Below are 27,984 nucleotides of genomic sequence, written 5' to 3'. Positions count from 1 at the left end.
TTCAAGACTTATTCCAGAATCCTTAAACTTATTAAAGTAGGGCCAAGAGGCATTGCTCTCCAGTGTACTACAGCTAGCATCGCCACAAGCTCAAGAGATCTGCAACACTCTAAGCAGACTCTTCTTTGAGTAAGTCAAGAACATCAGGATGACCAGAACATTTGCCAGTTCCAAAGGCACTCTAACTACAGTGTCATCCACCTTCTCCAAATTGCTCAAACCTATTCTGTCGGATTACAGCTAAAGAGTAAGCCCTGGTGGCCATTTCTCCTAGCCCAGCCTGGCACCTGCTGAATTTATTAAGGCTCATCTCTTTCATAGCTCCTCCTCCCCTTTTTAACATCTGTATACAACCATTTTCTGAACTCCTGGTTCCTACTTCCTCCACTTGCGCCCCAGGGACAGTGACAAACATAGCTTCATCACAGGTGACCTGGACCAATTTTACAGCATATGCAAAAACAGGGGCAGTAAACCCTACATGAGTCAAACCAGCCTAAATTTCTCCGAAACTAATATACTGGTCGTACTGCATCACCTCTCCCCCAAAAGCATGGCATAGTGGCTGGCACACTGGTGAACTTGTGTTTAAACTACCTTAGCAGTCTCTTACTCTTTCTGCCTATATGATAAATAAAAGGAATTGAAACAAGCATTGCCAAAGTTAATAGGTCTTGCCTTTGAGACTATTGGCTCGGACATTGCCTTTTGCTCATGTTGTACAGCATGGGCATTGTTGAGTTTGACAATGATGTGTACCCATTCAGAAAAGAAGCATGGCTGCTGTGCAGCATGGCTAAAACTATTAATTAAAAAAGAACTATAATGCATCCAGCATTAATGCACATAATAAAAAGTGCAGGAGCCCTAGCTGTGTCATAGCGCTTTTTAAAAATATATATATTTTAGCCACACTGCACAGCATCCGCGCTGCTGTACAGCCCGGTTTCAAAACATTGCCAGGCCAATAGATCTCTTAGGCAAGACCTATTAGGTTAGCCAAGGCTTGTTCTGGGCAAAATTTCATAAAACAATAGAAGTATTTAAACAGAGAATGTTTAAGAAAATGGCCTTTTGTTTAAAGCAATGTGCAGGTTCGGCGCAACCACCCCGGAACGGCCGTCCCTCCATCAGTGCCTTGAGACCCGATCCCCGTGAGTAGCCCGCGCTATTCAAACCTATGATTGATTGATAACTGGCACAGTGTCCCACTACCGTGGTATGATACATTACGAGGGAAGAGATACTTTTAAATGTGTCATAGAAATATTATGGCCAAGCAACAGTGTTAATCATGGAGAACTTGAAATAAATAAAATGAATTGCGATGTAAACAATAGGTAACGGCTTCACACAATGTTAGAAAAGTTTCGGCAAAACAAAACTAATCCGCATAAGGATGGTACTGGCTGTAGTTCCACAGGGGCCACAAAACAGTGGACCACAAAGTGGCTCAGAATAAATACCAGACATCCAATCCGTTAATTCTTCCTGTTAAGAATATATGAGTTTGTATTCCAGATGATTTGTTCCACACATATGCAACTTTTCTGTATGCTTGTAACTTCCAATATTCCACCATTAGAACACTTGTTTAACATTAGTCTCTTTTGTTAATTGCCCCAATTGGCTCATGGCATATTGAACTACCATGTGTATTCTTAGTACATCCTCCTCTGTGCTATATCAGGTTATCTTAATGTCAATGAATAGCGTCTGAGCAATAAACATGTGATGAGCGTCAGCAGGAAATACACAAATTTTGTACATGGCATTTGCACATTGCACCAATCGTGCTCACGTAATACATTAACACTGTGGTCTGATAAGTGGGATACGATTGGTATCAGCACGGTAGGGGATCTCTGGACGAAAGGGAAATTTAAGACGTTCGACATGCTGAAAACTGAATACCAGTTGAATGATAGGGAATACTATCGGTATGCTCAGGTCCATCATGCCTTGTGTTCCGTGTTTTCGGACGTGGCGGCTATTCCGGAGCATTCCCCGTTGGAGGACAGGATATTGGACGGCTAGGTGCCGGATAGCACCATTTCGCTGATTTATAAGAAGCTTATTAATGATCGGATGGGTTTGCTGGCTTCATTGCGGGAGACATGGATTGCCGACGGTTTAGAACTGGACGACGAGGATTGGGTGTCGGCGGTGGCCTCCCCGAAAGAGGTGGCTATCCCGGCCCGGTTGCGGTTCGTCCAGCTTAAAACTCCATAGAGTGTACGTCACGGGGCCTGCTCTGATGCGTATGGGGTATTCGGTGGATGGTTTGTGTAAGCGAGGCTGTGGACTCCTGGGGAGTTTCCTCCATATCCTGTGGGAGTGTCCGGAGGTGACTCGGTTTTGGTGCAGAGTGCATGCGGTGTTAGAAGAAGTCACGCATGTTGCCTTGTTGCCGGAGGCACGAAGATGTTTGCTGAATGTCTGGGAGCCGACTGATTACAATGTGACGCAGACGCAATGGGTGACTCTGGGCTATATGGTAGCGAAGCGTGACATTGCACAATTGTGGGGCTCCCAGAGGCCACCCACGGTCTCCGAGTGGAAAGAACACATGGACTGGTGTATGTTCAGAGAGAAAACGGTGTATGTGGCGAGAGGCAAGCCTGGGAAGTGGATTAAGGTGTGGGGTCCCTGGAACTCCTATCGTGGAGGTATATGCGCCCCGCCTCAGATGCGTGAGATAGATGCCGCGCTGTCTCCCTAGCCCGCGCATTCCTGTATGCTCCTGCGACATGCGAATTTGGTTTCTTCGGCCTTGCCCCCCCCCCCCTCTGTCTACCCAGGTTGGATTACTCCCTCGATACGAGGGGCACATGCTACTGCTATTAATTTCCTCTGCCTTGTGTGTTTGCTGTTTTTCGTTTCCTAAAAATATGAAATCTTTCTTGTTTGTTTATGGACTGCGGCTGCGGCCGACTGCGATGATTGACTCTCCAGTGACCCCTTTTTTTGTTGCTTCATCGATGTGAATGTTCAGCTGTGCCTAGGGTTACACTGCATTTTAGCGGCCGGCCTGTTGGTTGTAGGCCCATACTTGTATTTCTCTGAAATTGTAATAAAGGTTTTAAAAAAAAAAAAAAAAAAAAAACACTGTGGTCACGTCAAAAGCATAAAGCGCTATAAAGCTGCTTTTACTCATGAAGCAGAGCAGTTTAAGCTCCACCCTTACACGTCACAGAAGCACACTATTTACGTGCACTATATACTCTGTATGTTCTAACCTTATTAACGTAAGGTGAAGCATTCAAATGTACTCCTGAAGTGTATTCACTGTTGAAACTAGAGATTTATCAACAAGTGCACACTAATGTTTAACCTAACCATGAAGAATATTTCCACTTATGTCTCAAGTTATGCTCCATTTACTTAATGTGCCTTGCATATGTAACCATGACTCATTTACCCAAGTTGCATTTAGATTGTTAGATTTATTTTAACCTTATACGTGCACCTATAATCATGTATTCGAAGTGCAGATAGTAGTGTTTAACAAAGCTAATTCAAATAGGCCTGAATTTTTAAATGCATTTCTTTGTTTTCCTTGCATGTTCCCTACTCTACAGTTAGAGAAAAGAGTATTATAAATTAATGATAGTGAGGCCTGGGAGAGAGTGTTCTGGCAGAGATGCGCAGAGCAAACGATCCGAAGAAGCCTCATATTTAACACGTATCAGGAACGGTGTGCTACTCAAGCTCGTTGTGAGTGTCCAGGTTTTGTGCGATGGAAAAATCTGGAGATGTTACCATCACAATGGGAAGTTCAGCACCATCGGTTCTTGGAGAAGTGGCGAGAGATATGGTCTATGATGAGGGTTTTGTGTGTTTTAAATAACGTATGCAATGTTAGAGTTCAGAGCAGATCCCTTTGGACTTAAAGAAGTGCAGACCTCTCCGCTTGCCCTATTCTTGCAGGTGTACAGCTATATGTAAAAACACCTGCTCCCTTTAGAAGACATCTACTGGGGTTTTCACTATGCTGACACCTTCCTGCATTTCTAAATTATCAGCTGACTTTTTCTTTAGGGCCCTTTTGTAGATAGATTCAAGACTTAGGCTATGTTAGAAACCATTCATGTTTAGGAAGGAGGATCAGAGTTTCTCAGAGGAGCACCGAGTCATATTTTTGGATTATTCTGACTGCAGTCTTTATTGGCCTTCTATTGTCAAGCCAGAATCCATTCTTGCTGTAATGCCTCATGTTCATTATACATTCTTATTCTGCTTATTCACAGGATTGATTATTATTGTTTAGTAAACCCACTGAACTTTATTTACCGATTCCTGGTCCTTATTGTGTAGCCAAATGGGTCACACAAACTCTAAATTGTTTGGTTGAATGAATGTCGAACCCCTTTTGCATCTCAGTCAACCAGAAACATATATCAGGTGGAAAATGGTGACCGTTTCCTAGACGCTCCTACTCATTATGTTATGAACTCTTTGTACAGAGAGATTAAATTGTTCAAACATATGTTTCTTCCACTACCGTTACTATAACATCGAATACAGCACTCTAAGACCTAGGCAGGTGGAATCCCCAATATTGAAAAAATAGGTAAGTTTTTGTACAGATGTACGCTCCAAATGTAAGGCCTTTTCTGTGGAGGCCGGTTTTCCTGGAACATACAGGTTAGATAAGCATGGTCACTGCAAGGACCGACTGTTGCTTTGCTTCACCCAGACACTCCATGGCCCCTGCCGACACAGAATGCAATTCATTTGGCTTTCACTAACCTGCGTGCAGGACGAAGCCAAAACAGGAATTTCTGTAAACTGCTCCCCCCACATGGAAGCCAGATGCAAACCGTTATCAGATGTTGTCTGGCTAGAGTGCAAATTCTCCGATGAAAGAAGACCAGTAAATAGCAGTAAGCTGCCCACCATGGACAAAACCTACAATTACCCACTTGGGAATCGAGGACACTGAAAACAAGCAACGATGAGGAGGAACCCAAATGATGACGGGGGAAGAAGAAAGGAGAGAAAAATGTGCTATGGAGGGAAGAGCAGCAGGAGTTAGATGGGGAAAAAATAGTACCTCAACCATGTCTGGAGCAGCGGAAAGACACTGATTAACTTTATATCTGTGCTTGAGTCTTACTCAACAGAAAGGATCGGTAGTGACGTCTGGCTGGCAGTGGCGAATTAAGGAGGCTGCAGAGAAAAGTGACACTGCAGCCAGCAATGGTAAGCAAGGTAAGGGCTCCCAGCCCATTTTGAAAACAATAGTGTCTCGCAGGCTCAACCCTAAAAGACTGCAAATGCAGGTGGAGCCAGTTATCCAGCCAATACAGGCACCAGCCTTTACTCCTTGCTACTGACAAATCTCTGCTGGCACCCTGTACAAGGAAAAAATACTTCAAATTCTTATTTCAAGCATACCAATGTATAAGAGGTTCTCCACCAACATACGTTGCCAAAACCAAAGTTCCTTGCCATGCTATTTTGCCCACACATTTCCTAGCAGTGCACTGAACCAATGTAAGACCTTAGCCCTTCCACTTCACCACAACTTGGGTGACCAACTGCCCATTGTTTTCGCCCAGTATTTTGGTGGCATGTCCCATTGCCTACAGTAAGCTGGTGGTGGGTGCAAAATGCAATTCTAGGAAAAGCAAGACAATAGCTTATCAGGAGGATCTGACCTACTCAGAGGGCTACCACAAAGCTGCCTGGAGGGATGTTGCTTTCTCTTGTTTCAGCCCTACATCAACTGTTAAGGGGTGCTTGCCTGCAGCAAGCATTTTTTTACCGTGTGACATGGAAAGAGAAGCTGCAGCACAGAAGGGGCCCTACACAACCAGCTTCCGCAATAATCTCCTATAGACAAGCTTGAGTTAAACAGCTCTGAATGTGTGAATGAAAACCATTCAAGGGGCCCGGTGCTGGGGATATACCCTTGGTGTTCTTCCATTAAACCAAATTCAGAGTGCGCACATATTGTTAGATTGAGGCACAGAAGAGAAAATGATTTGCTCAAGATCAAACATTTTAATAACGTAGGAGACCTGAAACTGCAACACAAGATTACTTGCTAGAAACCATATAGTTTTACCACAATATTACATTTTGGTGAATGAATCATGGCACCAGGTGCTGTTTATCTGCTTAATCCAGAGACAATAGCCAGTCCTGTTTTTTTGTAAACACACTTAATAGGAGCTGTTCGATTAATTCTAGTGACTCCTAAGCTTAACAAAAAATAAAAGCAGGAGAATAAGTAAAACAAGCATTTGCAATGCAATAGGTCTCGCATTTATGCGAGTTTGAGCTATTGACACTGCAAATAGCAATGCCTTTTATTTTTGTTTTTAAAACATAAATTAAAGGCATTGCCATTTATAATGCCATTAGCTTAAACTCGGGTAACTGCAAGACCTATTGCATTGCAAAAGCTTGTTTTTGCTGGTACTGCCATTGATGCGGCCTTGGGGGGCTGTGCGCTTGGTCTTCCGGATTTGCTGCTGGTCGCACCTTAGAGTGGATTTGAACATCTTTGTCTGCAGATTTTGGCTCACTTTCCGTGTGTGCTCCAGTTGCTTCCAGTGTCGTTTCGTCAGCCTGAGTAGGCGACAGTCATATAAACTTTCACTGGAGCACAAGCTACAGAATGCAAATGTTGCTTTGAAAGGCTGTGCACTTCAGCTGGCACTCGGTGTGTTAGCATCAGTGATGGTGAAAAACAATTTAAATCTGTTCTTTCCCATGTTGTCCAAGTACCTCTCACTGTAAATCAGTGACTAAGGAAATACATGAGTCTGTAACGGACAGTGTTTTGTGAATGCGATTACTATAACTTTGTATGTGCGTGAGTACAGATGTGTGTACACACACACACACGTGCACAAACACCCTTCACGATTGCCCATTATAGATGGCTCCACCAATTATATTTGTGGCCAGTTGCATCTCCTTCCCCTGTCCCCAAGCCCCTAGAAATCACTTCTAGAGATACCACTGTGGCTGTCAACATCTGCGCTGTTTCAGGTCCAAATCCCACTGAGGTCTACTCTGCCTTTCATCCTTCGGAGGTCCATAAAACGAGTGCTCTGTCTTTTATGCGAGCGTAGCTCTGCAGCACCGTTTGTAAAGCGCCTAGGCAATTTGGAAAGAGTGTTTCGTGGCCCGTGGGAGTTTCGAGTATTAATAAAATGCCCGTGGGTATTGAAAAGTAGTATGGTGACTTGCACGTGCAGGGTCCTAGATTCATTCCCACTGGCCTTTATCTTAGCATGACATAAGTCGCCTAGGAGCTTCATACAATACAGGGCACGGGTCCTAATGTTGGCAGGGCAGCTACAGCCTTTCATCCTTCCACTGTCATGTGGTTGCAATTACGTTACGGAACAGCCTACCTATTGTCTAGGTGTGCAACCACATTCCGGTTTGGCGATTACTCCTCTGCTATCAGAGACGCACAAAGGAGCTGTCACATTCCAGACCCTAATGAGTCACTCAGGAAGAAGAGGGAGAGCAGTAAGAGCCCCCCGCGAGGAGACGCAAGCAGGGCTACTGTACACCCTGGCGGGGCTGAAACCACTCACTTTTGTGACGGGCCGGTGTGTGTGTATTGTGGGGGGTAGGGAGGTGGGGGCATTGGGGGATTACACAGCAGGTGTCGACTCCCCAAAAGAAGATAATATGTAAAGAATAGGCTTTCTTTACTTTGAATGATATAACAACCCCCCCGCCACCAACCCCCCCCCCCCCCCGACTCCTTTCACCCCAAATCTTTTATGTAGCGCTTAGAGCAGGGCTGAGCGCTAGTTAGATGCCAGGGCCGTGGAGGAGGCCCAGCCGGGTTGGGAGGAGAGTGACGGGGTTGGGGGGGCAGTGGACTGTACTCCAACCATTGCTGCTAGATGTAAACCTTTGTTGTTTGATGGTCTGAAGTCAGTCAGGGACAGCAGAGCTTGTATAATCTTAAACCGAGGCGGTCTTTCCACTTTGTGTTCACTGCGGTTAAACGCTCCCTGCTGACCCGGCTCATAACAGACCGTGGGACCCTGGCAGGGAGGCTGCAGGAGGGTCTCTGCCCATGTCACCGTCTGACAGCAGCTCCAGGCCTTGTAAATGTGCAAGGCTACTCCATCTCCCAGGTTACTCATCACAATTGACAACAAGCCCTTGTGACGTAGCACGTAAGGATCAAGTGCGCCCGCCGTAAGGCGTGCCTTGCTCTGCACATTGCGCATGTGTGGTATGGGGGTTTGTTACTCATCACAATTGACAACAAGCCCTTGTGACGTAGCACGTATGGATCAAGTGCGCCCGCCGTAAGGCGTGCCTTGCTCTGCGCATGGCGCATGTGTGGTATGGGTGTTTGAGTACACAGCTGACAGTTGGGGCAGGTTCAGAGACCCGACTATGGCGGACCTAACACTAGGAGCAGTGGAGAGGGTTTGAGAGCAGTACCGGGGCAAGTCAGATCACTGTATTGGATCGAAGGAGGTAGCACCTGGGAAGCCTTCACAGCAGCGAGAAAAAGACACTACTGCCGCCATGTACGGGCACTTGGACCCTCAGCGCTCCCCGTCCCGGGGTTTTAACTGCATCGCCAGATCTGCAGCACCAATGTACAGGAGCCGGTAAGTGGGGCATGCTGTACGTGTAAAGTGCGCCGAGCTTGGAGCGTGCGTGCGCATTAAAAAAAATAAAAATTGCATGAGGCTTGCGAGGACGGAAGGGGGACAGGAGATGTGCACATCACATGTCTGTACGTGCGCGTTCACAACCTCCAGTCAGCCCTGCACGTGCCCATCTCCTGTCTCCCTTCCGAAGCAAGTCAGTACGAGGTGTGTGCGCGCGCATTAGGCAGCCGCGGATGCGGTGAGGGGGGGGGTCGGCAGCGGCGGGGTGTGTGCGCGCGCTTGTCTGTGTGTGTGTGTGTGTGCGTCTGCGCAAGCGCGTCTCAGAAGCGCGTCCACAGACCCCGACCCCAATTGCTGCGCGTGCCCCGGTCTGTCTCCCTTGAGAGGCATCTCGGCGTGGCCTTTGGCCAAACAAACATCTAGGCTATGGACATAATTTAGAATTGAGTGGTAATGGAAAATTCTTTAATTTTTGTAGGATGTGTGTAGTATGTCATGGTCATGGCTTTCCATTATCATTGGGTCTGAACTACAGAATGTTACTGTGTCATTCTTGATGTCACTATGTTCCATGTTGTGGTTCAGATGATAACTGCAGTTGCTGCATGGAGTCTGGATGGATGAGATCTCTAAGGAATAAACCTGCTTTTATTTTACTTAAACTGCTTCTGGAGTCATCATTCCTGAAATTCCACAATGTGCTAAATCCGTAGGATAATACACCTGTTGAATTTCCACGGTCTATGGGCAGAGTGACCAAGCAACTAAGCGAAAAAGGTCATTATCACAGCATGCCGACAGGCGCCCCACGCTGCAGACCTATAATTAACTCAGCAGGTCTTCCGGAGAGGAGCACTCAACGCGCAAATGCTGTTCATGTGAATCGCGTTCACAGACAGCAATCACCACAACCACAACACTGCGCGTGCCCCAGTCTGTCTCCCTTGAGAGGCATCTTGGCGACAATAGGTCTCGAGAGCGAGACCTAAAAACGGAGAGGCTGGTATTTAAAACCATGACCTTTGTGTATCACTGCTTGGTATTTCCAGTCCGTAGCGCCCTCTGCGCAAATGGCACAAGCCGCAACGGAAACAGGGCTGGGACTAGATCCCCTAAGCTCATTGAAAACCAAAGTACCAAAGTGCCGGCAGAGGCAGATTCAGAGCAGCAGGTAAAAATCCTATATTAGCAGCATGCATTCTAAAAGAGCAAAAACACTAGTAGTGCCGAAATTAAAAACACTTTGCGTCAATAGAATAGAACGTAATAAAAACAGAGCTGGAGAAATAAAAGCAGCAGATGCTTACTACATGTTTTTTTCTTTTTTTTTTTTGAAAGAGTAAGACGAAGCGCAACTGTGGCAACCTACTGCTGGTGTCTTCTCCCACTTACGTCAAGGTCCTGACGTCGAGCCTTGGTTATAAGGTAGAAGCACTGCGTACAGGAAAGATATAGTATCCTATGTACGCTCATTGTATATAGATTGTGAGGATGGTCATCTCAGGCGAGCGACCTGGGGAATTCAGCATATGGGGCCTTAGCTGCACAGCGTAGTCTATGTTAATACAACGCTCCTATTGGCGTATCTGTTCCCCACTTTCAGAAACTGCAGACATATAAAGTCTCCCTTGAAAAGGTCGACAAAGCTATGCATCGCCCTTTGATGTAGTTGTTTCTTCACTATCTTTTATTTAGTTGGTGGAAGCAAAGGGTTACCTTCAAAAGGCAGCAAGGATGAGTACAGCAGAGTGATGTTCATCATTTTAGCCATATCCCACCAGGCACAAAAGGTTGCGGCAACTACATTCACATCATCCCTTTTGGGGTGCAGCCTTATGCCAAGCGATCCCAGTAACGGCCTAGAGCGAATGATGACCCCTGAATTCTGCACCTGCGCCACCGGATAATACATATATGGATCGGGTAGTGCCAGTACTTCCTCCTGGGGGAGTTGTAGTCAGATGTTAGCAAATAATGAAAAAGTTTCGGAGCACAACCATCTTTAGTGGGGCTATCTGCCCCTTCATAGAAAGTGGTACAAAAGGGGGTGGTGATGGACGGCGCATCAGAACCAATCAGACACTCACACCCAGTCAACAGATCTGGGTTTGATCCATCACCGTTCTTTAGCCCACTCTGCCACCCCAGTTCAGACATGGCCATATGCAAATCAGTCTGACCCTGTGCCTCATGGGAACAGTCCAGCCCGAACTGCCAAGCCATGCCTTCCCTGGACCGGAAACAAGCTTCCTAGGACCGGTTTCTGGCATTTCAGCCGTCTTCGGCCAGGCTTGCTTGAATCCAGTGGCAAAGTGAGCAAGGGACTCACGTCTGAGCATACCCTGCCAACTTGTGGCGAACAAAGCGGTACAAAAGGGGGTGGTGATGGACGGAGCATCAGAACCAATCAAACACTCACACCCAGTCAACAGATCTGGGTTTGATCCATCACCGTTCTTTAGCCCACTCTGCCACCCCAGTTCAGACATGGCCATCTGCAAATCAGTCTGACCCTGTGCCTCATGGGAACAGTCCAGCCCGAACTGCCAAGCCATGCCTTCCCTGGACTGGAAACAAGCTTCCTAGGACCGGTTTCTGGCATTTCAGCAGTCTTCAGCCAGGCTTGCTTGAATCCAGTGGCAAAGTGAGCAAGGGACTCACGTCTGAGCATACCCTGCCAACTTGTGGCAAACAAAGCGGTACAAAAGGGGGTGGTGATGGACATCATAGAAAGTGGCATGTGGATCCAGCGGTCAACACGAGTTGTCAATTGCTCCACTGCTGTGCCAAAATTGCACCTGGCCAATTAAATGGTGTCCCGGGTGACCCATTTACCCAGATATCAATCGCCACCAGGGTTCCATTGCAGGAGATAGTCCATGGCTGGGACAGACTCAAAATCAGTTAGAGGGACAACCTCAACTATCACATGCACAATGGCAGATAAGCTCTTCTCTGGCCACCGGATATAAAGAATCAAGTCATCAGTATACAGCGAGATCACTAATGAGCTATTCCCAAGCCATAGCCCATGATGTGAATGCAAGTCTCGAATAAAGTATGCTAGCAGTTCATTGGCACATTGGCAAGCGCAAAGATTGATAGGAATAGAGGACAACCTTGCCGCGTGACCCTACCGACAACAAGGGTGTCAGAGTACGTTCTACGGATCCTGACTGTGGCTGTTGGCTTGATATATAGCAAATCAATGAGCTTCTGAAAATAGCTGCTAAAGGCCAGTCGCCAAAGGACCAACCTCATAAATGGACACTCCAGTGAATCAAACACTTTTTCAGCGTCCAGGAGGACCATCACGGACGATAATTGTGGGTCCACCCTGTGAAGGAGTACAATGTACATTCTCGGATTAAAGGCTGTAGATCTTTGGGGTATAAACCCTGCCAGTTCCATTAGGAACAAAAATTGAATAACGGGTTGGAGGCGCTGTGCCAGTAATTTTGCAAGGACTTTATTATAAGTATTTAATAGGGACAATGGCCTCTAAGATGTACCATGTGTGGACTCTTTGTTCAGTTTCAATAACACTGTAATAACCGCCTCCATAATGGTGAGAGAGGTGGGGTAGGTTGCCCCTAGCTATGGCTGCATTATACGTCTCCAATAATCAGGGAGCCAGCAAGTCTATGTACTCTTTGTAAAACTCTACTTGCAGCCCATCACCACCCACAACCTTATGACTGTTTAGGGTCATTATGGTGTTTCTAATCTCTTCTACCATCAGTGGGAAGTTGAAAATCTCCCTAACCTCACCCTCGAGCTAGGCTAATACCACTTAGTCCAAATATCGAGCTATTGTGGCTACATCGGTCTGTGCCTCTGAGTTGTAGAGCTTCTCATAATGTCCCCGGAATGCTGCTCCGATTTCAGCAGATGCCATGGTGATCCCCTCTTCTTATGTGTAGATACAAGTAATCCTCCCAGGGTCTTCAGTGGTTTTAGTAACCCAGGCCAGAGGTCTAACAGGTCTATCACCTTCCCCGAACTGTCTGGCCCTGGCTTCCCTCTAAAGGGTCTCCATTTCAGCCCCTTCTCAAAATTTGTCCAGAGCCAACTGAATTTGGTCCAGTGTAACCAAGCTACCTGAGATAGCATGCTCAGTCTCCAGCACCTTAATTTCAGACTTGAGCTGGCCTAACTGGTTGCGGATTGCTTTGTGAACCACTTCACTCTTGGACATACACATACTACTTATGTAGGCTTTAAAAGTCTTCCTAAAGAGTATAACATCATCCACCATATTTTCATTTAGATTGCAGTACGCCACTATAGCCTAGCCTCCCTGATATCAGTTCTAAAAACTACATCCCCAAGTTCTGCAGAGGACATCTTGGCTATCAGGGAGTAGAAAGTCTATTCGGTATCTGCAGGACGTGGTACCCTCCAGGTGTCTACTAGTTTGCAGGATTGCATTATATGGACAAGACTAGTACTCACATGTGTAACGGAACAAGCTGCCTGAGAAGTTCTGTGTAGGTGTGTGGAAAGTGTTGAATTAAAGTCCCATTTCCATACTGTGGGCCAGTCTCAATATTAACCAACAGTAGTTGTTGACCCTCAAGCACTGCGGCAACAATTGTCGCCCTTTCTGAAGTATACTGCAAGATGTTAAATGAGAGTAAACCGGAGAGTCTACCTATCCAGTCTTGCAACCCCCTTAGAATAGGCAGAGTGGAAGTACCAACGAGGACCCCTAGAGGAGATGAAGGAAGGTGGATACACGAGAGTACAGGGAGTTTTCTTGTAGAAGAGCCGCATCCACCCTGTGGCGATTCATGTATGTTAAAACTTTTCGTGCTTTAAGTGGGTTGCTCATCCTGCAGACATTCCAGGTGATAATTTTCAGCATGGTGGTTCTTTGTCAAATTCTTGGTGGCCAGCTGTGTCCAGCACATATCCCCAAGTCTCACTGGGCATTACAGGTTTGGCATCTGTGCGCGTGCCATGTGCTGTGGTTGTGCAAAAATCAATATGAATAGCCAAAACACCCTTTCCACACCTCTCCCACGCCAACAGCAATCATTAGCGAATACCCTAACCCCGATAATCAACACAATCAATCCCATCTTGTGGATAGCTAAAGATAATACCAATGCGCTCCACATATGGGGGTGTCAGGAGCACAACGTACCAAAAGGCGTGATGCCAATTACCAATAATGCTGACTATTCTACCTTGTACTATACAGTGGGCAAGTACAAAACACAACCTCTTTGCCACAGCCTTGTGGCGGTCATCTGAATGCCCACGCTCTCAAAACAAAAACATCGCTTTACTCACAGACACTGCATCAGGCATCTTACTAGATGTATATACGTGTAACACAGGACAGCATAGGCTACGCATTATGACATAGTCAATTAAAGTATCTAAGCAAGCCTACATAGATACAGAGAGGCAACTTGCAGACTTATTAGACTAGTCATTGTTGCTTAGTGCAAGCGCCCCAAGTCGGCGGCCACTCCTCGTGGAAGCCAGACTGTCTGACCATGGGCGAGGAGGCCCCACGTGATGACATATGATGCTTGATGAATTCAAGTCCTGGCTCCGGTTGCACAAAGAAGTGGGTCTTACCATTATGCTCTAGCCTGAGCTTGGATGGAAAGAGCATAGAATATTTAGCACCTTTCATTCTGAGATTCTATTTAACCTCTGTGAAGGATCTACAGGCCTCCTACACCTCTGGGGTACAATATGGGTAGAAAGTTACACAGAATCTTTCAAACTGCAAATCAGGAGTTGCCCTAAACTTAGGGATACCTAAAATAGGAACATTATTTTGTCAGGAACTTCTCTCTAGGTTCCTCGTTTTTGGCCTTTACAAGTTTCAACTCCCAGGTTATTGAAGACAGGAAAGTCACTGTGTGTTGTTGTGTGTCTTGCAAGTCAGAGATTCTAGACTTCACCTGTGTCAGTCAGGTGTTGCGTTTTTCCACCCGCTCTTGAAAACAGTCCATGCAATAAGTGAGTGTGAGCGGGTGAGTCCCGAGAGAGCGACTACCAACCAGGATCCTTCAGGACGGAGGAGGAACACATTAGGGACATACACCAACGAATCGGGCCAAAGGAAAAGAAGCACCTACCTTTCATGTCTTCCCAGAGCACAACACAGAAGCGGTGTTGTGGCGTCCTTGAAATTGAGGCCCACCCAGGAAGAGGCGTCGTTGTCCAGTGGAAGCGGAACCCGGAGCGAGGAGTCGAGTGCAGAAGTGCGAGGCAACCAGCAGGAGAGGGAATGCGAAGACGGCGACCGGAGCGGAGACGAGGAAGAAGAATGAGACGACCACTGGACCGAGGAGTGGTGGCGTCCACCGGAGGATGCTGAGGAGCGGCCGCAACTCAGGAGAGTTGCGGCAGTACCGGTGAGTACCGCTGTTTCAGGGGAAATCGGGGAAGGCTTAGACGAGGGCGGCGGGAGGAGGGAGGCTATCGGGTAAAAGAAGGAGGGGGTGGGAATGATTGCTTCTGGACCCAAACCACGGAAACTTTGATAAAAAAAACACTGCCACAATACTTATAGTTTGATGTGCACCGCATTCGGACCCCTCCCCCCCCCCCCCCTTCGTAATTTTGTTTTGGTTGTTGCCCTCCATACCACCTCACTATTCCCTAATGTAGGATCGGTAAGAAGATCCTAGACTCACCGGGTGTTGGTGACGGGAGTTGAAAATAGCATTGGCTCATGATAGAACTCGCAGACGGCCGCCATTGTTTTTCCTCCTTTCTGAGCCTCCGGTCAAGATACCACCACGGACAAAGCTAAGCACCAGTCCCTGGCAACCGGCCTTACACTTGAAGATACTGAGGCAGCAACACCACCATCCTATTTTGAGGACCCTGAAGTGAAGGAAGAAACATCCCCTGCTACCGTAACACCCCGATTTGTATCACTTGACAATAAAACACCTACTGTTCGACAGTATATAAAGCCTCCGCGTCTGTATATCCGACTTGCCCTCCCACAAGTGGTGTCAGAAGTGGGATCCAGCGGAGACATGGAGGCTGCATTAGCGAAAATGGCAGAGAACCAAGAACATTTGGGTAAAATGATGGAGATGTTTCTCAACGTAGTGGAAGAAGACCGGGACAAGATGCAGAAGGTGCTGGCAGGACAAGGACAGGCCCACGGGACTGCAATGGACAAGCTCACTGAAGCCCTGGGCCATCAACAAGGCCCCACCTCCCTCCTGTCCATGGTTCTACAAAGATATGTTAGTGGGGAAGACCCGGATTTTTTCTTTAATAACTTTGAGCGGATAGCCACTGCTGCAGCTTGGCCGGCTGACAAGTGGGGACAATACCTGGGACCCCTTCTGTCAGGGGATCTACAAGCAGCTTATCAGGCTGCGACAGTAAAAGGAATGGTCCCTTACGCAGACATCAAGCGCTGTATAATGAGAGACTAGGGGTCGATGAGGAGTCCTACCAAATAAAGCTCAGGCAAATAAAAGAGGGCCCCCAAGAAACCCCACGGGCTCTGTATTTTCGGGTGAAGGACATGACAGACCGATGGCTGAAGCCTGTCACTACTGACAAAGACGGTATCATGTCCAAGATATACCTGGAACATTATTTGACTTCCCTTCATCCTCCCATACAGAGATGGGTGAGACAACAAGCCCACCTCACCCTGGAGACGGCCGTAGAAATATCCAGCGCATATAGTCGCGCCCAGGAAATACAGAAAGGAAAAAGACGACTCATCGTGGAAAACCAGCTGTTCCAGAGCACACCGACCCCCTCGCTTCCCCTTGATAAAGAAAATAGAACCTGTGACCATTGATCCCGGACCTCCTGGAATACCAGTATTCAGACCTCCACCACCTGGACCCCAGTGTTTCCAGTGTGGAGTGATGGGACACATCGCACGATTATGTCCCCAAAAAGAAGAGCCCATGGAAATAGGGATGGCTCGCAATTACTACTGTTCCTCTTCAGAGAAAAGGCTTCCCCCTTATCATTGTAGAGTAACAGTGAACGGACAACCCACCATGGCTCTGGCTGATACAGGGTGCTGACAAAGCGCCATCAGACCACGAGACCTAGAACCCTGGATCGGACCCATTGACGGGATCGTGGCTATCCGTTGTGTCCATGGTGATACCAAGCAGTATCCCACCACCAAAGTCCAAATCCAGCATACGAACGACCCCGGCACCTCCTTAAAAGTGGGACTCATCCCCAATTTACCAGAACCAGTCATCCTTGGGAATGACTACCCGAACCTGCCACAAATGCTAAAACACGTTCCCAAGAATGAAGAAGACTGGAGAGCAGAAAAAAAGGGTCCTTACAGTGATGCCTATCTTGCCTGACGAAAACCCCTGGGAAACTGATAGAAACTTCTGTGCCACTCAACGGGAAGATGCCGTGTTGCAAGAAGCCTGGAATGTCGCCCTAGACCAGGAAGATCCCCACCATGTAGGTCCCTATTTTTTCATTAGGAATGGGTTGCTGTATTGGAAAGGTAACCCCACCCAGACACCCCAGTTATTGATTCCAACACCCTTTAGAGATAAAGTGTTATTCTTAGCCCACAGCCACCTATTGGGGGGGGGTCATTTAGGGGCTGAGAAGACCGAGAGACAGATAACAGAAAGATTCCATTGGCCGGGGATTTACTAACAAGTAAAGAAGTACTGCAGAGAATGCCCCGTTTGCCAGAAAAATAGCAGGTATAGACCCCCTCCCGTACCCCTCCGCCCCCTCCCTATCATAGAGGAACCCTTTAGTAGAGTAGGGATGGACATCATAGGTCTCCTACTACCCTCCCGCAGTGGTGTCGGTACGTCCTAGTTATAGTCGACTACACCACTAGATATCCGGAAGCAGTAGCCTTACGTCGTCCAGACACCACCAACATCGCAAAGGCCATGATAACGGTATTCTCAAGGGTAGGGTTCCCAAAAGAGATTTTAACAGATCAGGGAACACCCTTCATCTCTAAAGTTATGAGTCAGGTGTGTACCCAGTTGGGGATCCATCAGATCCGAACCGCCGCTTATCACCCCCAAACAGATGGGCTGGTGGAGCGGTATAATGCCACGCTAAAGATCACCCTCAAGAAGCTCCTAGCTCTAGAGACAAGGAAATGGGAGGACATGCTACCACTGGCTCTGTTCGCCATACGATGTAAAGTACAGAAGAGTACTGGGTATTCTCCTTTTGAGTTGTTGTTTGGTCATCAGCCCAGAACATTCCTGGAGATGGCTCAGGAGAAATGGGAAACCGAACCTAATAATACCAAACCCTTAGTAGAATATGTGTCCAATCTTAAAACCCACCAAGAGAAGATCAGAGCCATCGTCTGTACTAATTTAGAGGAAGCACAAACAGCACAAAAAGCCCAATATGACAAAAAAGCCAAAGAGAGAACCTTTGCAGTTGGTGATCCCGTACTTCTCATGATGGCTTCTTCGGACCACAAATTGTTGGGGCAGTGGCAGGGCCCCAACATTGTAACAGAAAGGGTAACACCTGTTAACTACCGTGTCGTGACGGATCCGGCCAGGGGTACCTCCCAAATATATCACATCAATTTACTGAAGAAGTGGGAGGGACCCTTACCGGCACTCGTTACTGAGGCGGAGGCAGCAGTTCCTTTATTTGTGCAGTGTATGGATCCAACACTTTCTCCGGCCTTGAAGAAGAACCTATCAGACGTCCTCATGCCTATTTGTGACGTTTTTTCCTTGACTCCTGGACTAACGTCCATGGTGGAGCATGCCATCAAGACAATCCCTGGTAAAAGGGTGCATCTCAGACCATATAGAATACCCGAAGCACGCCGGAAAACTATCCGAGAGGAAGTGGACAAAATGCTACAAATGAACATCGTAGAACCCTCCATGAGCGAATGGAATTCGCCGATAGTTCTCATACCGAAACCGGATGGTTCGGTACGTTTTTGCATCGATTTTGGTGAAGTAAACAAAATCTCGGAAATCGATACATATCCCCTCCCACGAGTGGTCGAAATGGTAGAGAGAATAGGAAAAGCCAAATATATCAGCACCCTAGACCTTTGTAAGGGGTATTGGCAAATACCCATAAGAGGACAAAGAGACAAAGAGAAAACGGCTTTCTCTACCTCAGATGGGCTATATCAATTCAAGGTGTTGCCCTTTGGGCTATACGGGGCTCCGGCTACATTCCAGAGGACCATGAATCAGATCTTGCGGCCCCATGAAAAATACGCTGGTGCGTATATAGATGACATTGTCATCTATAGCGACGATTGGACGCAACATATGTCTCATCTGTCTTTAGTAATAAAGGCTCTAGGACGACATGGCCTTAAGATCAACCCAGCCAAAAGCCGCCTAGCGGCACAGACGGTGCAGTACTTGGGCTATTTATTATAAGGAGTCATTCGACCACAAAATTCAAAAATAGCTGCTATTTCACAAATCCCATTTCCCCAAACAAAAAAAGATCTCCAAGCCTTTTTGGGGTTACTCAGTTACTACCGACTGTTTATTCCTAACTTTTCCCAAACCGTGGCCCCTCTTACCAATTTACTACAGAAAACCGTAAACACAGAAGCAAGACTAGGACAACCCACACAGGAGGTTCTACAGGCATTCAAATTGCTTAAGAACTCCCTAACATCAGATACAGTGTTGGTCAATCCTGACTTCACTCCCTTTGGTCCTCCAGACCGACGCTTCGGAACAAGTATTAGGGGCTGTCTTATACAAGGTGACCAAACAGGGGGAGCATAAGCCCATATTGTATATTAGCAGGAAGTTATTTCCAAGAGAGCGAAACTATACAGTTATTGAGAAAGAGGCTTTAGCAATCAAATGGGTCATAGAGACATTAAGACACTACCTAGAAGGAAGGGAATTTACTCTTTTCACAAATCATGCCCCTTTGGAATGGTTGGCACAAAACAAGGGAAACAATGAACGAGTGCTGAGGTGGCTCCTGGCCTTGCAACCCTACAGATTCCAAACCCAACACAGGAAAGGGTCTGATCAAGTAAATGTGGACTTCCTGTCGAGATATCCACAGGACAACAGCCCTAGTAGTAAGACAGCAAGGGGACGGAGATGTGAGCGGGTGAGTCCAGAGAGAGCGACTACCGTCGCGGGTACACTACAAAGACCAGGATCCTTCAGGACGGGGGAGGAACACATTAGGGACATACACCAACGAATCAGGGCCAAAGGAAAAGAAGCACCTACCTTTCATGTCTTCCCGCAGCACAACACGGAGGAAGAGAGGGGAGGAGTTGACCCCGGAAGTGGTGTTCCGGTGTCCTTGAAAGTGAGGCCCACCCAGGAAGAGGCGTCGTTGTTCAGCGGAAGCGGAAACCGGAGCAAGGAATCGAGTGCGGAAGTGCGACGCAACCAGCAGGAGAGGGAATGCGAAGACGGCAACCGGAGCGGAGACGAGGAAGAAGAAGCAGACGACCACTGGACCGAGGAGTGGTGGCGTCCACCGGAGGATGAGGAGGATCAGGAGAGTTGCGGCGGGGCCGATGAGTACCCGCTGTTTCAGGGGAAATCGGGGAAGGCTTAGACGAGGGCAGCGGGAGGAAGGAGGCTATCGGGTAAAAGAAGGAGGGGGCGGGAACGATTACTTCCGGCCCAAAACCACGGAAACTTTGATAAAAAACCACTGCCACAATACTTATAGTTTGATGTGCACCGCGTTTGGACCCCCCCCCCCCCCCCCCACTTTCGTAATTTTGTTTTGGTTGTTGCCCTCCATACCACCTCACTATTCCCTGACGTAGGATCGGTAAGAAGATCCTAGACTCACCGGGTGTTGGTGACGGGTGTTGAAAATAGCATTGGCTCATAATAGAACTCACTGACGGCCACCATTGTTTTTCCTCCTTTCTGAGCCTCCAGTCAAGATAGCACCACGGATGAAGCTGAGCACCAGTCCCTGGCCACCGGCTTTACACTTGAAGATACTGAGGCAACAACACCACCATCCTATTTTGAGGACCCTGAAGTGAAGGAAAAAACATCCCCCGCTACTGTAACACTCCGATTTGTATCACTTGACAATAAAACACTTACTGTTAAACAGTATAAGCCTCCGCGTCTGTATATCCGACTTGCCCTCCCACAGCGAGGTTATCTATTTTGTTGTCAATAGAACACAGATTACCTTTCATTTTTTTCAGGAGCACGGCAATGTCCATGTTTTGGACATCCGTTGTTGATGGATCAATTCTCCCTACAGGCGATGTGGACTGGTGCTTCTCAAAGTCGAGTCCAGCCTGTTTATGATCTGTTTCCCACTTGTACAGTGCTCTGACGCCGATGCGGATCAGCGCTATACCCTGAAAGATATTTGTAGAATAATCAGAACAGGAAGGTACTCTCTGTGCATAGACTCCCATGTATGTCGTAGGAGGAGCCTCTCACTGATGTGGATACAAGCAGTGCTGTATATAAAGGCAGCAGGGGCCAGAAGATCACCTGGGGAGTTCCTTGTGCTGATGAATCACAACTGCTCACCCCCTTCACCCACCCCCAGGACATCATCTTTCATCCAGAGGCATGCACCACAGGGACCATTCTCTGTTGGCGTCCAATGCAGATAGCAGCACCCAAACAAGTAACAACAGCCCCAGTGCATGCACCCCCAGGTTGCCACCGGCAAGTGAAATTACGCCATGTACATGTGCTTAGCAGGCTTGAAGCCGCACAGCTCTCAGGGTCTGTAATTTTAGGTTAGGTCAGGGTCAAGAACATTCCCTCTCTATAAGACTAGCTGACGCTCAGTCAACACAACTCATAACCGCCGGGAATCCCTCCGTGCCATGACCCTGACCTAGGTAATGGCTCGCTTGAGGTCCTCCTCTACCCCTTAGCAGGCCGCCAGCATCAACCTAATGGGCCAACTCCATCAGGGGAACATACAGCAGGGGCGGGGGGGCTAGGAGCCAAATGCGCTGTAGCCCACCCCAAGGATCCCAGCGCTTCTCTGCTGGAAGCCTTGCGGGTTTTCCACTTGTGGCTATGCCCCCTCTAGGTCTGCAGCCTGACAGCGGTTACAGGCTGCGACAGGCCTCGTCTGCTGCTTCCTACCAGGATCCCTGGAGTGGAGTGCCTCCTTCACGCCCCCCCGGTCTTAGATAAAATCCCTGCAGGTCCAGGCGGAGGACGGACCAGCCGCCCGGCCACTACAGCGGAGCCCTGCTCCTCAGCCAGCAGCCGTCCAGAGCACCACAGACCACGGTCAGCCGCCCAGCAGCAGTTACAGGACACTACAGGCATGACTCAACACCAGTGCCCAGGATGAGGCCAGCCCCCCTACATCACAGCCCACCAGGTTATCCTTGACCACTCAGGCTGGCCCTCAATGGGGGTTGGCACTCCGCAACTGCTGCCAATAAGCCTTGTGCACCGGCCTGCAGCAGGCCCAGCGCGGACCCAGCTCTCTCACCACAGGTCCACAGACGGTCACCTTCAGATCATGTTGGAATTCATGGCATAGCATTCTTGTACTTTTGGATCCCCAGTGTGCTACAATTCTGCCAAACTGTACAGCCAAAGGGACAGCTTTTTTGCTGTGGTCGTCGGTGCTCCTTGCCTATGCGCAATTTGGTTGCCAGCTCTCTAGCACCCTGAGGCTGGCACACCTTGACTACTCTTACAGTGGGTGCGGCAACATGGAAAGAATTTTTAAAAAGGTGCTTTCCGTCTCATCAGTGACTGCACAGGGGCAGAGGCCAATCAAACACTAAAGCGTGGTCACAGTAGCGCCTTGCGGTAAAACAGGCAAGGTTTCGCCCCCTGGATCCATGGGAGGGTACTGTCAGAATTGGCCGTATTAAATTGTTTTTAATCACTGGCACCCCTGACCAGGTGCTGAGACCACGTGGTATAAGACATTTAGAGGCAGCCAGGCGCAACTTGAGCGAAGCGCGCCACTGGCCCATGCAGCACCTTAATTCTTAAATGAATCTCAATCATGCATGTGCACTAGAGGCTTTAGTGACGGATTGAAACCCAGAGTGGGGCTCTGTGGTCAGGCGGGGCACAGAAAGTGCAACCCTTTTACCAAACGCAACTACCATAACCTCACTGGCATGTAGAGGATGGATAGTGGTGGCAGCCATACAGTTTATTGTGGCAAAACAGGGTCTTTTAAACCTGTTCTTACCTGGGAAGAGTCGGTTACTGACCTCTCTCGCCCTCTGCCAGTCCCCAACAATGAAGACCTTTGCTCAGCTGTGGGGAAATGGATGTTGCATGTATGTACCTTTGTCCATGGGATGCAAATAGGATTCAGGTGACCATAGCAGACTGGGATCTATTTTGTATGTGGGACATCCAAGTGGTACTATGATGGAGTGTTGAAGAGAGCTCAGACCGCTGAAGAGATTTGCAGGTGTCCTCCAGGATGTTTAAGGAATCCTTTGTAGTGAGTCAGACCTTTGGGTGTGGATGAGAAGAGACAGAGGGACTCTTGAGGCTTACTAAGTTTCTTCTACCCTTTTTAGCCCCCCCCACCTCCCCACAAGTTGACAAGTGAAGTGGACAGCCTCCCTTTCTTTTGTTTCCTTGTTTTGGGGTTTTCCTTACAGGAGACTCCTATCTTCACCCTACCTTCCCATTAGCAACTTACAGCATAGACCTTGATTGGCCAGACTGAGTGGAATAAGCAAAAAACGCAGACCTGCCCAGAACTGGTTGCAGAGCTGGCTAATGAAATAGACAACTACTGTCTGCACATTTAGGATAAAGTTGGGGCCGAATGTTCTAGCCAGTGGGTCAACATTTCTCTACCAGACCTCTGAGTCTCCTCACACATTGCGATAAAATGTTCTCTGTCCTCCAGGGTTGTGGTACTCACATCCAATTCCTCTTGCCAAGTATGGGACCAAAGGCAAGGGATCTTTGACTAAAAACTGCCTTAGAGGTTATTGGGATCATGCTTTGAGGGAGAAAGCCGACATACTACTGAGGATATGCGTTAGCGGTATCCTTGCATGAGAGAGACATTGCTTAGAAGAAAAGTGGTAATGAAGAAGCTGAGGCAGGATGATACAAAGATGTCAACTGCAGAACAGGGAGAAACCTACACTTCACTGCGCGGGTAAAGCTCAGGAATCACCAAAGTGTCTCAGCAGTGTGAACCGGTTGTGCTGAGGGTATGGAGAAACGAGAAACTCAAGTCTGAGTTCTGTTGTAACACCAAAGTGCCACAAACCCATGATGAGCTAAAAAAAAAAAACGACTACAGTCTGTGGTCCTTGTAGAAAATAAGCTAGAATGTCAGAGGAAGTGGAGAACCACTGTGTCCACCAGGGGTAGACGCTTAGCTGGTTTGGATTTTGTGTCTGGGCCAGAGAAATGCCACAACCTAAAATTCTGTCTAGCTGTGAACACCACGATCTACTGAAGCTAGTGGTTCTGCCTCCACTCACCTAAAACATCACATCAGCACCATAGGTGTCTCAGATGGTCTAAGGTGAGGTGAGGACACTGCCCTCTGCGAACTGTGCAGCACACACCATGCTGCACAGTGAAGCCCTGCTGAAACAGCAGAAGGAGCAGGCACTGCCCGCCCCATTCAGCAATCGGATCTGACAATAAAAGGTACTGTGCAATCCATGGGAGCCTGAGGTAGGGGGCACAGTCCACACTAACAGGGAGAGGAGATCGCTAGACATTATCCACGACAGAGCCAGTTTCCTTGCAAAGACTTCCCAAATGTCATGCTTCTACCAAATAGGAACTCCAAAGACTAACTGGGAAATGTAACACATGTAGTATCTTAAGAGGTTGCCCTGCAGGAGTGTCATACCTGATGTGTATTGATTTTCTGCTTCTGAAAAATTGTGTACAGTTATTACATTGTGTGCGATTTAAGTCAAGCACATTGAGCTATTGTACTTTGTAGTTGGATTGTGGAGTATCTAAACCCACACCACCACCTTAAGTAAGTCTTACACTGCTAGACTTTGGTACTCTGATGGGCAAGTGCTTAAGGTGTTTACTTGGTGCTCAGGTTTAAAATCAATAGTAAGATTAAGTCACTGAGTGACATCATTTGAGGCCAGTAACCAGTCTGCCACGGGACTCCTGATGAAGTTCTCAAAGAAATGTAAACATTGAAGTATGCTATCTTTTATTGTTTCCTAGCTCACCCCCCAAATTATTGTATAGTGCTCTGTTGCTCTTGCCAGCTATATACTTAACAATACAAACATAGTCTCATGCTATGATTGATAAGTATCTAACCCCAATAGTCTTGCTAAAGATTTGTACAAACCCCCTATTCGTCAGTTGCCAGTAGGACAGAGTCAAATGCCACTCTTTTTGTACCTGTACATACGTCTTGCACCAAATGCCTCAATGGGGACCCCCCTTGATATCCTCTCCTTATCAATGTAAATAGTAGGTATGTTCGATTCAAACTTTGGTGTTGACGGCTTCCCAAGTCTATATCCATCTATAGAAAGACCCACTTTTATTATGTGGAGTGCAAAGAAGAGACCAACGAACAAGGGTTTGAAACCAAAGTCTTATGCATCTTCTAGGGGTTCACGATTAAACGACGGAAGGGAAGGTCTTGCACAGCGTTTTAAGATTATGACACTTGAGGACAGCTGTTATCTCATACATGCTTATTGCACCCTTACAGGAGTCACTACATTTTAGCAATTCATTTGACGACATGCCAGGCATCGGTAATAGGGCTTAATATCAAATTGTATATAAACAATGTCTTGTGTTGTGCATCTTGCGTCAACAGACAGCTACTGAGCGTGGGAGATAACCTCTCCCAATTAAATATCAAACAACATTTTTATAACACTGACTAATTTGGAAGATTTATTTAAACATCCATGTGCAAGCTGAATTTAAGATGATCACGTTTGCCAAGTTAATGAGCCGCAGACTCAAAAAAGCACTGGCAAAGCCAAAGGTCTGGATTTAATGTGTAGCATTTGAACATTAGAGCAAGAGACAGACGTGAGAGGGAGCCAGCATCAGCTGAAGGAAAGGCCTACCATTGTGAAGTAGTCCAACATGCAGATCAATGAAAGTGCTCAAGTTGAGGCAAAGGATACACTCATAGAGCCAAGAGCATTATGTGAGAGATGAATACCCCATTGACCAGCAAATAGTGAGTTGTAGTAATCTAATCTCAATAGCACTGCTTCAATAAGGTTGTTTCATTGCAGAGTGTCCAGTTTTTTTTTTTTTAACCTTTGGGATTTGGGGTTAGAACAGCAGATGTGTGTCAAATGTGTATCCTAAAATTCATACATGCGGTATAGGTGAGAGTACATTATTGGACATATCTCTACAGTGGCTAAGCAGTACTTAGAATGTTGGTTTTATTATCTTTGAAGGCTAAAAACATTTCCCTGACTGGAAGTCTAGTAGGTTGCTCGTCATTTGCTCTGGTTTTGGAGTGATACACCACACTGCTCAAGAACTAAACAAAAAAGTGCCATGTTATTAGCAGGTACTGTATAGCATAAACCACAACCACTGGGCAGCAGAGCGTGTTACATGCATATATAAAAACACACCTAAGTAAGGGGAAATTTACAATATATAGTGTTAGATTAATTAAGCTAAGCATGGGGCAATATTTTTCAAAATAAACATAGTTCAATAGCAGTCACAAAGAACCTACAAATCTATATTAATCTGAATCCACACTACAGAGACAGCAGCCCATGCAGTGTCATTTACTTGAAGGGTTTAAATGGGAAGAGAAACTGAAGCATTTCTAAATCAGATTTTTAATATCCACAAAACACAGTTATCAGAAAAAATATTCTGCTTCAATATAGAGTCAACATTTAGTGTACTGAAAATGTCATTTTAAGCAGGTCTTGAGTAGAAGTGATATTAAAAATGATGAATCTAAGCTCTGGCATGTGACTCTTCAAATGCCTACAAGGCCAGGATACCTTGAAGCTGTATGGGATGGGCCAGGGATGTACATTTGGTATTCTCACAGTATCAACACTGTAGAAGGCTTAAAAGAGCCTGACATAGTTTTCCTAGTACACCCCCTTCTTTCTCCCTGTTCTTGAACAAAAATGTCTTACATGGTGTTGTTCATCTGGCCCGTCTAGTATGCCACGTATTATTTCCCCTAGAAGGGGCCTCCTCTATCCTGGCTATAGTATCTAATTTTGTTACCATTTTTGAAGAGGCATACAATATAATTCAGTCCTGTGGCGTTAGGTTTTTAGGACATTAATTCTTCCAGTCCATCATCAGACAATGTTGTTATTGTTCCAGAGACAGTGCCACGGTCTACACTTCAGATTAAGCTTTTCAACTCCTACTTTCTGATCACTAGGATCAGGACAAATACCCTAGGCAGTCCAGTTATTATCATGACCTATGTGCGGTCTTTCAGTGTGGACTTTGTAAGAAGCTGGCTCCGTATAAACTACACCAAAGTAAGGTATAGTGTGCACAGAGTCCAGTGGAACCCCAAAGGTAGGCAGAGGTAAAAGTAGAGATTACATTACTCTCTATTTGTTGTTGTGTGGGCGAGCAGTAAGGCTTTATCAGATGGTAGTGTTAAGCATTTATTGTACTCACTCAGGCAAGAAATCATGTCACACAGTCAAAGACTGAACTCAGACCCATTTGATTGAATAAATATATTATTTTTTTGGATTTTATTTATAGAACCAAGCAAGGCCTGGTACAGGTAAGTGAAATACTACTTTGCAGGAATTATACAGTTGGATGCAGTTGTTATGCAATTGGTTTAGATACAGGTAGGTCAAGTACTCAGAAAGTTGAAATTACATTTCAGTTACTTTGCAATTACTGTATGATTACTTTTTAGATTACTTTTTCGACTCGGTGTGATATGCCTAAATATCACACTGGAACATTCCCTAAATAAAAGGTGAGAAAATCAGTTTTTGTAAATATACAGTTTCTTAAGTTGTCATACTCCACAAATTTTTCACAGAGTAGCAGTCAATGCAATCCAATGAGAGGAAATGACGTTATCGGTTTACAGGTAAGTACTAGGTTTTGGGAGTTGTGTTTCTGGGGTTAGAACAAGTGTTTCCCCAGGGTCAAAGATGCACTCCAAGAGCACCCTCAGCTACAATAGGGTGGCTTGGTGCAGAGTGCTGAGGCCCTATGTTATCCAATGGGGGATAGGTGGTCTCCGGTTGGTGGCTGCTCACAAGCAGGCCACAAGGATGAGGGAGCACGGCTCCAGGACTTAAGCTCAGGGCAAAGGGGGGTCCAAGTTAGCACACAAAGTGCTCCCACAGCGGCACAGGGGCGGCCGGGTGCTGTTTTTGCGTCGGGTGCCCTGTTGTTTTCAATGGGGATTCTCCGGTTACAATAAACACTGCAGGCTTGGGGACGAAGATCTTCTGGACCCG

General features: G+C 46.9%; 1 protein-coding gene across 1 annotated transcript in view; it reads right to left on the bottom strand.

The window, feature by feature from the left end:
* The window catches only part of CEP131 (centrosomal protein 131), a 467,091-nt gene that overhangs the window by 83,680 nt on the left and 355,427 nt on the right, over positions 1–27,984 (bottom strand). The gene's annotated exons all lie outside the window — the stretch shown is intronic.

This window comes from Triturus cristatus, chromosome 7 (genome assembly GCF_964204655.1).
Source record: "Triturus cristatus chromosome 7, aTriCri1.1, whole genome shotgun sequence".
In the NCBI taxonomy this organism is placed as follows: domain Eukaryota; kingdom Metazoa; phylum Chordata; class Amphibia; order Caudata; family Salamandridae; genus Triturus; species Triturus cristatus.
Note: the sequence above shows the minus strand (reverse complement) of the source record. Positions and strands in the feature narration are given on the sequence as shown.